Consider the following 15,529-nt stretch of genomic DNA (forward strand, 5'->3'; position numbering starts at 1 on the left):
AGCCTACCATGGCTGGGCCCAGCTCTGGGCACTTCCCCAGAACAACGCTTTCAACCTTCGCAAGCCTGCGGATGGGTATTTCGAACTCAGCCTATGCAGAGACCACGTGCTTAGCCACCACACCGTGGTGTAAGTTCCTCACAGCTGCTGAAACGAACAGCCACAGACTCAGGGGCTTACAATCACACAGAAGGTCCTGAAGTCAGAAGTTCTAAAATCAAGGTGTGGCAGGGCTGTGTTCCCTCTGGGAGTCTGGAGGAGACTCCATTCCCTGCCTCTGCAGCTTCTAGAGGCTGCCCACCTTCCTTGGCCCCCTCCACGTTAAGACCAGCAGTGGCGCGTCTTTCTCTTTCTCGCCTCTGCTTCCACCACCCCATCCCCTTCCCTGACTCTGGCCTCTGCTTCCCTCTCGGGAGGGCCTTTGTGGCTGAGGTGGCCCAGGTGATCCAGGAGCATCTCCATCTGAGGGTCTTTTCCCGTTTGCCACGTCAGATGACACATTCTCAGGTTCCGGGATCAGCACTTGGATACGTGTGGGGGCCATCATTCCCTTCTCCACCAACAAGATTAGGTCTGAAGGACACTGAGGGAGGAGCATGGGCTGAGTTTCCAGCCTTGGCCAGATGGAGAGGCTGTTGGAGAGACAGGAGCAAGAGACCAGAGAGGCCATGAGCTCGCTGCTGGACACGCAGCATTTGGTGTGCCTGGAAATGTCTCAGTGTGGATGATGAGGGTGCTGGTGACGCCAACCAGGAACTCAGAGGGGACTGGCCTGGGCAGCAGATCTGGGGTCATGTATGTATAGCTGATCTACGAGGCAATGCAGTCTCGTGGCAAAGCCCTTAGCTCCCAGGTGCGTGACCTGTGTTTGTGACCATAGCCAAGATGGCACCTGTGAGCCTCCGATCTATCATCGTGTCCATTGAGGGTCATGAACTTCTGCTCTGACCGTAATAGTAACGGGCCAGGTTTACCCTCCTGCCTAAAAAACTGAAAAACCAGATGAAACCTGAATCAAAGCTCCCAAGACTATAGAAATGAAGCAGTGGATGACAGAGCCCCCAAGACATGAGAAGATGGGGTGGTGGAGGCTCGTATGGTCTACAGAGCTGTAGTACGAAGTAAGACAATTCATAGTCTATAAAGCAGTCGCTCTAAGTCCACAGAATAGGCCCTCAACAAAGGCTCGTGATAATTGTCCTGAAGCTAACAGGGTAGATGGTGCAGTGGCCTGGGAGACAGTGAGGAGGGAGGACGCCCTGGCCCTGCCTGCGGGACGCCACCCAGAAGAGGGCCTTGACGGAGGCCAAGAGGGGGCAGCCTGAGAAACAGAAGGAGACCCGCAGTCCAGGGGAGACGGTGCTTCAAAGGGAATGTCATTGTTCATTGAGCTGCACGCTGTGGAATGGCCAAGGAAGCCGAGGACCTAGACGGACCCAGCTGTCTTGGCTGACATGCACAGGTGCTTCCTGGGGCAGGTGACTACCCCTGCGGGACCACTGGAGGGGAGTTACACCTCTTGATCCCACTCACAGGACACAGAGGACCCCAGTGTGCTCCGTGCAGGGAAAGCCTTCACTCCTGGCTTGGGCTAGTGGACCCACAGTCCCCTGGTTTCTGTCCCGTTCTGCCATAGTTGGTACCAGAGAAGCCTGCAAACTCAGGTCCCGCAGGGCATGGCCCTCGTGACATGCCCGTGCTGTGTGGAGGGCTGGTGGGGGCAGGGCCCCAGTGCACAGAATAGGGAGGCGAATGGGGGGCCGGAGAAGTTCTCACACAGTCAGCCCCACGTCTTGGTGATTTGGGCTTGTAGACAAAGCTGTTCTCCATTCTAGAGGGGGAGAGACAGACAGGAAGACATAGAGACACAGAGAGAGACAGAGGTAGACAGACAGAAATAGAAAGAGACAGAGAGACAGAGACAGAGAAGGAAAAAAAGCCTGTAGCCCCAGCAGTTTCCTGTTAAGAATGAATCCTAAAATAATCAGACAGGCCAGGCACGGTGGCTCACACCTGTAATCCCAGCACTTTGGGAGGCCAAGGAAGGCAGATCACTTGAGGTCTGGAGTTTGAGACCAGCCTAGCCAACATGGTGAAACCCAGTCTCCACTAAAAATACAAAATGTAGCTGGGCATGGTGGCGGGCACCTGTAATCCCAGTTATTGGGAGGCCGAGGCAGGAGAATTGCTTGAACCCAGGAGGTGGAGGTTGCAGTGAGCCGAGATCATGCCACTGCACTCCAGCCTGGGCGACAGAGCAAGACTGTCTCAAAAGTACATATATATACACACACACACATACATACATACATACACATATAAAATAATGATAATCAGACAAGTCAGAATGGAGGTACAGGTAAGGATTTCACAGCAGCACTGTTTATGATATGAAAAACCTGCACTCCTGATGCAAGCTAAAATATCCCACGGTGTACGGCTGGCAGGCTGATGAGGAAACAGAACGCCCCACCGCCTGTGCCGTGGTCTCCATGGCCAGGCCTGAAGGGCCATGTAAGGTATGCAGAGTGGAAATGGAGGTGAGAGCCTTGCATATGAAGGCTTATCTAATTTCTGACAGTGATACATGTACTTTCATGGCAAAAAGTCAGGAAACTCACATACCAAACCATAACTTTGCTCCTCTGGGGAGCTGCCTTTTGGGATAATTGTATTGTTTTTTAATCTACACTTTAATATCAAGTGACAATGGTTTCCTGAAACATTTCCACAGTGGTATGAGAAGAATAACAGAGTTAACACTTGAGGTCTGGCTGACGGTAAACCTGTGTCTGTCTCAGTCCCCCATGTGCCATCTTTGTCACGGGATCCTGGGAGCTGACAAACGGCAGGGGTGACCCTGTAGCACCAGCAGGGGCTGGGCCGGCAGTTCTGTGCTCCCAGGCACTGGGCACTCGGCTCTGCAGCAGCAGGAAGAGTGGGTATGTAAGATGATAGGCACGCACTGGTCCTGCTCTTGTTACCATGCCTGCTGTCCTGTTCTGATAAATGTTCCACAAGCAGCCAAGCTGTCCCAAACCAGCACAGCACAAGCAAAGTGCAGCCAGAGCCACGGTAGGGCCACACTGGGAGGGTGGCCTGCCTGGAGCCTGCCCCGGCACTTGGATCTCCACCTCCCAATGTCCTGGAGCTGCTCAAGCCATACTCCAGCGAAAGGGGGGCAATGTGTTTGGCCAGGAGAGACCGAGGAGACTGTGTTTTGTCTGTTGGGCAGAGGCTGAAGGCTGGGCTGAGAGTGCACACCGTGCAGAGCACATGCACGTGCACCACGGCGGCCAAAGGCTCACCATCCCATCTGTGCCAGCCTCCACCGACTGCCCTGTGTGAGTCCAACGTAAAGCAACCCACAGGGCTGGGTGTCAGGAGGCTCGGGAGGGCTCAGCCAAGGAGCCTGGGGCGTGGACAGTGGGAGCTGCCACAGGGCCCATTTAGGGGGCTGGGGCCTTGGCTACCCTGACACAGGCTGTCCCTAAAGACAGCAGGAGGGAGACATTCTGGTGGCTTCACTGGAATCCTGGCCTTCAGCTGACACTTGATACAGCGAAAGCTCCTAGCAAATATGTGGGATTTAACAACAAGCTATTACTTAGAGCTGGAACGAGCAGCGGAGAGAGAGGTCAGATGTGTGGAAATGCTTTTTCCCAAAGGTCAAGATGAAGAATGCCTAAAACTGACATGGCTGAGCGTGGCTCCCGTGTGGCCGGCCCTCCTAGCATGGATGTCTGGTGTGGTGCCCAGAGCGAGAGGTGCCACGGGACATCCTGTTGTGTAGGAGGCAACGCTGGGTTGGGCTCTGCCCTCAGGGATATAGAAACTAAAAGTACAAAGAAGTGGCGGGCACACTGGTCGTGGCTTCCTGATGCTGACGGGGTCAGTCTGTCCTCTGAATCTGGTCTCTGTTGCTACGGATGCAAACAAGCAGCAGCTTCCTGGTGGCCACAATGGGAGGGGGTCAGCGGTCCTCCCAGTGACGGGCTCAGCAGCGCCACACTGGGGGCCACAGGCCCAGCTGTACACAATGTGACTCCCAAGAACACGAGGCCTGCTGGGGGGCAGAGATGAGCAGCCACTGCTAACCCTGGCAGGAACCAACTGCAGGGCAAGGCGCCTCTCCTTTAAATGACTGTAACCAGGAACTCCTGAGTAAAGGCACAGGCTTCCCCACAGCCAGCACCCTGCAAAGCCTGCGCCGGATGCGTTTCCAGCCCCCAACCAATGGCTCCTCTCCCCTGAAGTCTTCACGACGAGGCTGAGAGTTGCTGACTGTGACACTGGGGACTTGAGGGCTCCTTGCCTCCAGCTCCAACCGTGGCACTTGGCCCTGGACGCAGGCCTGGCTTCCTCCTAACCACGAGCCACCTTTCTGATGCTGCTTTGATTTTTAATGGCTTGATTTTTAAACGATTCCAGGCCTTAAGGGATAAGTAAAGACTTGGCAGGAGTGAGGGAGTCAGCCCGTGATAAAAACAAGAAAAGAGAAGGAGTTCCAGGTGCCTTTGAGTAAAAAGAACTGGGGACACGGCCCTCAGACAGATGTTCATCCTATCTCCAAGATCACCCGATGGAAATCTCTGCTCCGACTTCAAAGCTAAGTGCAGCCCTGTCTGCCACGAAGTCGCGCCCAGCAGCCCATGCCCAGGAAAAGGCTCCGACTAGAATAAAGTAGGTTTGCACCATGGTTTTTTTAAATGGCTCCATAATGGATATCTGCCAGGATTTGGCCTGGGCAAGTGGACACACGTGTTCCGAAGGAGATGGCCAACCATGCAGCGGCCCAGTTCTCTGACGCACTGACCCTACAGAACACTCCAGCATTCCCTCCTTCGGGCAGGATGCTCAACAACACAGCCCGTGAGCATTTCACACGAGCGCAGTAGTGCAGGGTCAGCTGGCAGGGCTATAGGTAGGAGAGGTTGGCCTCGTCTGATGGAACTTAGCACAAGCAAACAGTAAAGTGACAGCGTGTGCGCTGATGGTGCATGGAGCTGTGGGGGCCCTCCGCACCGAGGTCAGGGCTGGAGCTCAGCCTGACTGTGCAGTGCCCTGGATCCAGGCAAGCTCCACTGCTCCTGCATCTCTCTCCCTATCACAGAGCTCACAGGTGAATGGCACACAGCCCTGGAGCTGCTAGTCAGTAAAGACTGGGCTGTCATTTGTGACGGCAATATGTTTCATCAAATTCCAGCCTCCCCTGGTTGGAAGCCTGGTGTCAGCTCTGGCGGCAGTGCTGTGGCCACGGTTCCCCGATTCTAAACCGCCCGGTTGTAACCAGACACTAGAGACTCCTCCGCTGCGTTGTAATGGGGCCCCTAAGCAGTGGCTGGGAACCAGGCCATAGCAGTTTCCTGCTGGGATTACTAAAAGGGAAAAAAGGGGGTCTGGGGGTTGGCAGGCTGTACGGGGGCTCCGAGTCTCTTTCAGTGACACTATGGAACAGACGAAGACCCCGAGAAGAACCATCTCGTTTAAACTTTTAATATGAGTCCAGAAAACACTGTTATCACCCCCAAGGAGCAGTGAAACGGGCATGCGTTATTCATCACTTGCTCCCACTCCATTACACGGGGTGTAAATCAGACCCTCATGAACTTGCTTCCCAAAGAAAACTCTAGAATAAAACATTTATGGCCTGATTCTTCTGCCTGGTTCTGCAAAGAGGAGCAAGCAGCTTGTGCAGCCAGAGGCCCCGCGTGCCTCTCGATCTCCCTCTCGGGGAGGGCAGCGGCCAGGAAGCCCCAGCGAGGGGGTCTGTCCTGGGAGAGGCAGCGGCCATGCCTTCTGCCCACATAACTTCAGCACTCTCAGCTGGTGAGGGGAACTGCTTGCTCGCCGCTGAAGATGGAGGCCAGAACTCACCTCCGCTGCTGCCCACAGGCCACCTGCCCCCGCAGGAGTTCCAAATTTGCTGCTGGATATTTGATCCTCACCCACAGGTGGGATCTGGCCCAGCATTCTGCTTTTGTGAATAAAGTTTTATTGGCAGCCAGCCACGCCCACCATTCACTGCGGTCTCCAGCTGCTCTGACACTGCAGGGTGGAGCTGAGTCACTGCAGCAGACACCACCTGGCTGCAAAGTCTAGATTATTCACTATCTGGCTGTTTCCTTTAGAAAGCTTGCTGCCCCTGCTCTAGGTGTCTGTGATGAGAAGATGAACCTCCTCCCCTTTCTGCCCTTGTCTTACTGGACCAATAATTGGAACCAAAAAGTGAAAGTTGTGATGAAAAGCTTAACAAGGAATTCCCACAATATTACTAAGGAGAATGGATTAAAACAGTGGAATACAGGAGGAGCGCATCCACAACCCGACTCCAGTTTGGGGAATGAAAATCTCAAAACACTAAGAGGAAAGGGGAGGTCTGTCAAGGAAGTTATAGGACCCCTTTCTCACCTACCCGGGGCTTCCCAAGCCTCAGCTAAGAAGCAACTTATCTTGCCCTAGAGCCTTTCTTCTATCAGGAAGAGACGTGGATGGCCTCCGCTCATGGCCTTCCTCACAGATCTCGCTTGCCTGTTGCCTCTGATGGTAGCAAGGCCCTGGACCCTCCTCCCTGTGCGCACCCATCAGGCCAGAGGCATCTCCGTCCTGCTTTGCATAAAAGGCACAATATTCATCCACATCCAACTGTGCATCCGTTCTGCCTTCAAACAGAAAGTGCCTCCTTTACAGGCAGTGGCTGCAGGAGGGGTGGACTTTGAAATATCCTTTTGTTCAACTCTAATTCACTGTGTCTGTCTATCCGTCCTTCTGTCTGAGAGTGCCAGTGCCAGGCACTGCCTATACAGAGAGGGAAAGCACTCTCTGCCACAGCAAAGCTCACGGGCTGGTAGAGGGGACAGTGACAGGGGGACAAGGTCCTGAGAGCAAACCCTGCCTGGGCGTGAGGGCATGTGGGACCCCGTTTTTCTCGCCCCCCAAACCCACACTGCATCCAGATAACGCCTGTGGGGAGGCAGGCGGTTTAGCCTGGAGCAGGAGGACAGATGAGCTCTGGCAGAGGGAGGCCGAGGCAGTCAGGAGAACTGGGTGGAGAAGGTTCTTAGCTCCTCACAGTCCTCCCGTCTAGGGCCATCATGGGCCTTCACATCGTAGCCCTGAGGACACCGACCTCAGTGGCCTAGTTTCCTCCTGCTTTACCTGTGCTGATCAAGGCCCTTCCTTCTTTCCACCCTCTGAGGCATAGACTGTGTGCTAGTCTCCTGGTGGGCTCCATGGGGCCTACAGGTGGCCATTCATGAAAAACCTTCTGTAGATCCCTGCAGGATATGGCTTCAACAGCTGCTAGGACAAGGGAGTGGCTCTCCTATGCTGCCAGCCAATAAGTGACCACCCAGAGCTCCCGGATGCTCTCCAAATGCCAAGAAGACCCAAGGATCTTTCCTGACTCTGCCCAAGGATGGCCTGGAGGCACAGGCAGAAACCCGTGGATCTGGTTCCTAGCTTGTCATAGCAGCAAAAGAAACACTGCCGGCACCCTGCACTGTGATTGGCAAGCTTTGCAATCGACAAAAATCATCAGGACGCCAGGTCGCAGGCAGCCACGGTGTCCTCTGTTCCCACTTAAAGACCAGGATTGGTAAGTCACGGAGGTACAGCTATTTCCAGATTTGTAGAAGAAAGTTTTCTTGTGTAAGATTCTCACAATGGGATTTTTAAAAAATTCATCCCAGGCTCCCTTACTTTTTGTTTTGCCTCCTTATAAGGCACGTCATTAAATTCATAACTTTCTGAAAATGCTAAAAATAAGCCCAGGTGCTCCGCTATGCAGGCAGTTCGTGCTCTGCAGGTGAGAGCCAGAGCCGGAGCCAGAGGCTGCACAGGTTATAAGCAGTAAGTCTGGGGGCTGCCAGGCCTGAGGCAGGAAGGTCCTGCTTCAGCTCCTTCAGCTTTTCCCCAGCACTTCCTCCTGCTTGAAGCATCTGTCTGTCTGTCCTGTGGCAAAGATAAGACCCAGCCAACACAGGAAGCTGCATAGGAGACAAATAGCAGCTGGTGGTGCATTTTAAAGTTGCCCAGAAGCTTCCATAAGGAACTCTCCTCATTTACTTCTCAGACACGAAGAGACTTGAGAAATGTTCTCTTTTGATGTTCTCCCGGCTGAATTTCAAACACTTCCCCTTCCATTGATTTTAAAGGGTATGTTCCTAATCTCCAAGGGTTGCTTATTTGGAGGTAATTTGTAAGTCATGGTGCTCTCCAGAGCAGGGAAGTTGGCAAGAGCCAGTGAAGGTGCTGGTCCTGGCTGGATGGCGAGTCAGCCTGCGTCTGACCACACTCTGGAGCCACCAAGAGCCTCTGCCCAAAGGCAGGACACTCATGAGCAGTATTAGTGGGTGCCATGGCAGTGCAAACATAACATCAGAGCCACACCGGCCTTACTTTGGAAAGGTGTCGGCTCTTCCTTTGAAGCTTCCCAACCTCTGTGCTCAGAAATGCAAACTTACTGAGTTGCAGGGAAGTGACGCCTGGGGACGGTTCTCCTCAAGGCCCTGCTGGACTCCATGTGCCCACCCCCTCAACAGGGCGGGGCTGTAGGATTGGTTTTGGCCACTGAAAAGAGCATGAGCAGAGGCTTCCTTGTGGAAACCTCATTTCTAGTTGCCTCATTTCTGCCCCTGCTACGGTCCTGGAGACATTCTACACCAGGAGTCAGCAGGCGTTTTCTGTAATGGGCTCAGTAATAAACATCTCAGGCTGTGTGGGTCTTACGAATCTCTGCCACAACTCCTCAATATCTCTGTTATGGCCTAAAAACAGCTGCGGATGATACACAAATGGGCGTGTGTGACCCTGTTCCAGCGAAGCTTTCATTTACCAAAAGAAGCAGTGGCTGGACTCAGCCTGTGGCTGTTTGCTGGTGTCCCGGGTGAGGATGGTAGAGCCAAGCCCTCTTCTGCCGGTGACTCACAGTATGAGTGAGAAGCAAGCGTCCGCAGCTTGGTGCCCTGGAGAATGTGGGCTGCTTATCACGTGATGTGGCCACTCTCAGTGATGGACGCAGGCACTCCAGAGCTGACTGCCCATAGAGGGTCCTCGGGCACCTGCTTGATTTCATACTTGGTTTATGAGGAAATTTTTCTAAAATGTAATCAATCATTTCCCGATTTGATCCAATAACTTAAAAGCAAATGTGTCATAGTAGAGGTGGCCTGAATGGCTTCTTTCCCCCTCCTCTGATTATCCTTCCTCCTCCACCAGAGCGCTGACATGTGAATGATACTCCATTATGCCCGAAGCACCAGCTGAGCCTCTGACCTCTCCCAATCGCAAAGGAAGAATCCCTAGGGGTGCAAACATGAGCAGGACGGGCCAGCTGAGGCTCAGCCAGCTGCATGCCCTGGACACCTTCAGCCAGGGCCCCACAGCTGTGTCCTCTCCCCAGCCATCGACGTGCAGCCAGGCCTGTGAGGGTTGGGGAAGGTCACACAGCCTCTTAGCTACCACGCTGCTTTACGTACAAGACCATCCAATGAGGAATGCTGCTGGTGCTGTTTTGTGGCCCACCCAAGAAGGAAGCTAGCGTGTGAGAGCCCCACCTGTGGGCCACTGGCACCTAGCTCCTGCCTTCAAGGACCTAAAAGCCCAGGGAGGAAGCGGGGACAGCCATACACACAAATAATGTTCCATCATGGGCACATGGGAAGTCCTGCAGGCAAAGAGATAGTGGGGGAATTGATTTGGTGGTGGAAAGGTGACATGGGGCCACAGAAAGCTGCCAAAGGGGGTGAACATGTCAGATGGCCTGAAGGGCGGGCAGGCCCCTTTCTGCACAGGTATGTGTCTGTGGTTGCCTGGTAGGTAGAATGCCATGCTGAGGGGCAGCAAAAGGGACATGGGCAGGTGGGAAGGGATTAGCTGCGGTAGTCTCGGGGAGAAACGAGCCAAGGCCAGAGCAGTGTGGGTCGCAGGCAGCAGATTTGCATGGGCTTGTGGGAGTGGAGAGTGCTGCCGGGAGCTGGAGAGGCAACCAAGGGCCAGTCTGAAGGCTCTCCAGAACCTTCCAAGGGACTCAGCAGGGAACTCAGGGGCAGGGAGTCAGCGTTGGGGAACACAAAGAGTGTTAGCTCAGGGCACCTAAGGACAGTGGTGACTCCTTGAAGAGCAGATGGAACACAGAAGGGGAAGCAGGTTTGCGGAAAGAGGGGTGTCATCGGTTGCTCCTGGCATGCACTGAAGTCGAGGCGTCTCTCCAGGAAGCCAGCAGGTAGTTGGAGAAGAGAATCTGTAGTTTGAAAGAGGTGCCGGCAGGCAGAGTTTAGGGACGTTGGCTGGGGTTCTGGAGAGGGTGAGCCCCCATGGGTGAGTGTGCCCAGGATGGGAAGAGAAGGCGGGGGGCACTGGTATCTGTGTAGATGTAGGAGCTAGAAAGAAGGTCTGGCAGGAGGGGCCGGGACAGGGCTGCACTGGAAAGAAGAGTAACAGATCAAAGGGGACAGGCTCAGGAAGGGGTGCTGTCCACAGCGTCAACTGCTGTCAAGAGGTCAAGATGGTGGATGAGGAAGGAGGACACTGGGCAGGGTACTGGTAACTGTGGCTGGGTCAGCTTCAGCAGCAGGGGTGGTGGACAAGATCAGACTGCAGAGAGTCGAGCACATCCAGGGGAAAGAGGAAGCAGTAGGTCAGTGAGAGAAGAATGGGACTGGGCCTTCCACAGAGGCGCTGGGAGGGCACCCAGTGGGAGAAAGGTCAGCTCTGCTTGGCCGCCAGCCTGGGATGCACCCCACCTGCGCAGGCCCTGTGTTCCCGTGGCAGCTTCTGGGAGGCGCCCAGCGGCAGCCCCAGCAGCTCCTTGGCCACCGTGACTGTGCCTGTGGCCGGCCTAGGCCTGGCAAAGCTTCCTTCTAGGCCCCACTCCCACATCCTTCTGTACCCCGTCCCTGCCCCTGCAGAGTAGCCGCTGAGACTCCCAGTCTCCAGCCTGTAGCATTTCCCACATGGCTACCCCGAACCCAGGCGCTGGCCTGTTCTGCATCGGCTCCTCCCTCCCCGCCGGGTCTCGAGCTCACCTTACACAGCTCCCAGCTCTCTCCTCTGTTTCACAGCTCTTCTTTTCCAGCATTCTCATCAACAAAGCCTAAAGCCCTTTCCGGCAAAGAGCTGGACAGTGGATATTTCAGGCTGTGTGGGTGTCAGAGTCTCTGACGCTTTTTCTTCTCCTTCCTTTACTTCTTCCCCTCCTTCCCATCCTGCAGTGGTCTCGGCCACACCCACTCCTTACCCACCGCCAGCCTTCCAAAACCTCCAAGACCCAGCACAGCACCAAGCCAGAGATGGGCTCTTGGAGCAGACAACAGTGACTAGAGATAATGTGTCTGGTGTCTGGCGTCTTGGGCTGGTGATTCATTCCCCGATTCCCTGAGCAGCAGAAACAGCCACCACAGCCAACGCTCAAGGTACACCTACCAAGAAGGGTGGCCCGCACGCACCCCCTCACTCCACTCTCGCAACGACCATGAGGGTGTGGGGGGGCACAGCTTGGCTCCATTGAACAGACAGGAAGCGGAGTTTCTGGGAAGTCAGGCAGCTTTCCCAAGGTTGCAGGTACAAGGATAAGTGCTCAACCTGGCCGTCTGGCTCTGGAGGCTGGCTCTTAACTGCAGGGCTCCAAGAGGTTCAGCAACTCTCCTGGGGTGACATAGTTAGAGAGAGGGAGCCCGCACCTCCACCCCAGCACCCTGTCCTGTGCGCTGCACTGAGCCTGGCCTCAGCCTAAAAGAAAAGCAAAGCAGGGGCACTTTACGGAACACTGCAGGGACCTGCTGGCATTCTCCTGCGTGTCTCCTTTGGCTTGAGGTCAGCCCTGTGCATTTTACAGAGCAAACTGGAAAGTTAAGTGATATCCGTGTCCTGACAGCACTCCTAACAGCCAGGGTGGGGCCCTGGAAGGCCAGGGAGGGCTGGCACGGAAGCACGGCCCTGAGGCGTCACCTCCACCCGGGGGGGGGCCTCAGCTTCCTCATCTCTGAAGTAGAAATAATGAACGACTGGCTCACTGTGGGGTGACGTGGGCCATACAACCGGGGAAGCTGAGAAGTGATGCAAGCCAGGACAGAGAAAGTGAGATCAGCAGAGGAAGCCAAAGGAGAGATGGGGACAGGCAAACCACAGATGCATCCCCGACAGCCGCGGGGAGGAGGCCAGCCTCGGCCAGCACGGGGCTCTCAGGCTGTGCGCCCAGGCTTCACGGTGCTCAGGCACTCTGAGAAGCAGGGAAGTGTCCTCTGTGCTTCAGACTCATTTCTGAAGCATTCTTCCTTTCTATTTTAAGACAACACCAAAGAAAGAGCAAAACCAGTCCATTACAGCGAGAGCCCCTTAATTTGGCCAGCTGAGGGGCTTCCTCATCCACATTCCCCCACCAACCCGGACTGTGGATCAACTGCAGTCGATGCATTAGACAGCACAGTGCCCAGCAAACGGCTCATCTCTACTCCAGCTGGCTGCGTTTCCAGGGCAGACACCTGCTGTTTGGACCTTTCTACAGAACCCAGTGCAGTGTTCAATGAGGATTCAATAACTGTCGGGGACCATACCATGCTCACCCCAAAAGTAAACGCACTGGGACACACAACGCACGATCTGAAATCCTCTGCTCCCCATGGCCCAAAAGTCCTGGTCCAGATGACCACCCTTGCACACTTCACCAGGCGGTCTTCCCCTACGGCCCCAGTCACCAGGTGCCAAGAATTCATCCTGTCAGTCAAGATATTCTTTATCACAGCCTGAATGGACATGCTGGGTCCTGAGGGGACTATGAGAGGCAGGGGACTGGCTGCTGCAGTGGCCCTTGCTGGGGCCAGCATTGCCCCATGCTGTGGGCACCAAGGAGCCTGGGGTTGCAGGCCTTCCTGCTCCGTCCACTCCACGTTTCCCAAGATGGCAGTGCTGGCACGCGAGAGGCCTCTGTTTGTGGATGAGCGCATGCACACAGCAATGCTGAATTTCTCCAGGCCAATGATCAAAGCCGACGTGCCATGCCACCCACTAACCACAGAATCCTGGGTCTGGGCTCCCTCTCCCGGGATGTGGCCAGCATGGTGGGGAAGAGAATCCCTGAAGCACTGTGGTCACAGAAGGACCTGAATCTGGCTCGCCTTGGCTGCCACGGGCCAGTCCTCAGGCCAGGCACTTCCTGGTCAGACACACATGGCCAGTAAGGTGGTAGGAACCAGGAAGGCAGTGCAGAGCAGGGGCAGACCGGGAGGGCTTGGTCTCTGGGCACATCCAGACCATAGCAGGACACTGGAGCCCGCAAGGGCAGCATGTACAGCTCACACCTGCACCAGGTGCCCCTTCTGTCTCCTGGCAGCTCAATTAAATCAGGACAGGGAGACAGGCGGCATCTGCTTTATTTGACCTCTTGCCCTTTGAGGTGACCCAAACTAAAGTCAGGAGCTTGGCCATGACTTTCACTTCAAGTCGAACTGCTGGTAAGTGGATCCCAGGATCCCAGTCCCACTAATCCCTAATTCCAATCCCTGTGGAGCCAGGTAGTATGCAAATTAATAGAAACATCTGTTCCCTTCCTGCCCCAGTAGACATCAGACTGCAGATGGCTTAGAAAGGTTCCCTCTGCTTGTTTTAACACAGAGGCCATGGCAACATGAGATGCTGGTGCAGGTGAGGATGCGGGAAGGAGAGGAAACCAGATCCTGCACCTGCGTGTGCTGAGCCCACATCTCAGGGGCCTGCGGAAAAGTGGTGGAGAAGATGTCCCGGGCCCTCTTGGGACACAGCAGCAGCTTTGCAAAGTTCATGGGCCCTGTGGGCTCCTTTTTTAGAACTCCAAGGAACACCAAGGGCAGCTTTGGACATATTACCCACAACACAGGACACAGGCCAGACCCTTGTGGGGGTAGGTGCTGGCCTGGCAGTTCCAGGGCCACCTCTGGCTGGTGATCAGGAAGAAGGGCCCTCCCTCTGGTTGATGGGCGTCCCTGACTACAGTAAAGACCTACCCAAGTGGTACACAAGGGCCAGGCCACTGCTCCTCAGTCCTCTCCTTAGGGGCACCCCTCAAACCTGCCGCAACTTTCGACTGTTCACATCGCCAGTAGCTGCTCAGGTTGCCAAGGAGGGACCCCAGCTCTGGGCCAGAGTTACCACAATTTGTCGTTGGTGACAAACAGGGTGAGCTTCCCGAGTCTTAGCACCACCATGACAACCTGCCTGATGTCCAGGATGTTTGAGCAAAGAATAAGCAAGACTCTTCCAAGAGCCACTGCTTGTGGCTTTACCCCGAAGATGTTCACACACGCAGGGAGCACAGCCACACTGGCCCGACACTGAGTTACCATGCCCCTCCCAGGCATTTCCAAATAGGAGGTGCTCAAGAAGAATTTAGCCCAGGTCAGGAGTGGAGTTAGGGTTGAGACCAAGGCTGTGCTTTTCCCCATAAGGAAAATGCACCAGCAGCCCCCGTGGCTGTTTCTTGGGGAACGTTCCCAGGCACAGGCTGTGGAAGCTTCCAGGCAGTGGGGTGACCATGGGGGCAGATGACTGCACGGTTACGGCTCCAGATACTACAGCACCCATTCCAGACCACAGTCTCAGTCGCCGATGAGAGCTAGCGTTTGTGTGTGTGTGCACACCTACGCGTGCAGGTGAGTGTGTATCCACCAATATGTGTGTGCATGTATAAATGTCTTCATGTGTGCACGGGTGTTATGTGTGGGTGTTTATGTGGAAGGGAAGCATATAAGTTCACAAGTGTGTGCATGTGTGCACAGGTGCATATGTGTATATGTGTGTGTGCATGTGTATGTGTAGGTGTGCACCTGGAGCGGTGTGTGTGTAAATGCACGTGTATGCATGTGTATGCATGTGGAGGGGGTGCATATAAGTGCACATGTGTGCACAGGTCTATATGTGTATACGTGTGTGTGTATGTGTGGGTGTGCATGTGGATGGTGGTGTATGTAAGTGCACGTGTGTGTGTGCAGGTATATGTGTGTGCCATGTGTATGTGTGAGTGCACATGTGCATGGGAGTGCATATGTGCGGGTGTGCATGTGCTCAAGTGTACATGTAATGTGTGTATGTGCGCACATGTGTGCATGTGTGTGTAGGCTGATGTGGCACATCTAGATCACACGGCTCTTCTCCAGAAGCTCAGCAATTTTTAAGACAATTCTCTGTATAAAGTTGTCTGAGTTCACTGTGATTTTGAACAAGACAGTTCTTCTCAACCAGTTGCTTATGGGTGTCTGCCCCAGGATTTCCCGCACATCAGTGCCCTTGCTCTGAGGCGTGTCCAGGGCAGCCAGAGGGACTCTGGAGGGAATGTGGAGTGTGGTGGTGGGTGGGCCACTGGGTGGGAAGCAGCAGCGCAGGGAGAAATGGCGTGGGCACCATCGTGTGGGCACCTTGGGCTCACCCATGCACACCTGCCACAGTCCAGAGGAGGTCTGATGACAATGGCACAGGAGTGTGACTGCAGGGTCGCCCTGTCGGGCACTTGGAGAGCCCCTTCCATCTCCGGCTGCAGTCTCTGCATTCATAAAAGGGA

At 54.7% G+C, this 15,529-nt stretch overlaps 1 protein-coding gene across 1 annotated transcript in view; it reads right to left on the minus strand.

The window, feature by feature from the left end:
• The window catches only part of SH3RF3 (SH3 domain containing ring finger 3), a 372,468-nt gene that overhangs the window by 90,751 nt on the left and 266,188 nt on the right, over positions 1-15,529 (minus strand). The window lies entirely within an intron of this gene.

Source organism: Papio anubis, chromosome 14, assembly GCF_008728515.1.
Source record: "Papio anubis isolate 15944 chromosome 14, Panubis1.0, whole genome shotgun sequence".
Taxonomy (NCBI): Eukaryota; Metazoa; Chordata; class Mammalia; order Primates; family Cercopithecidae; genus Papio; species Papio anubis.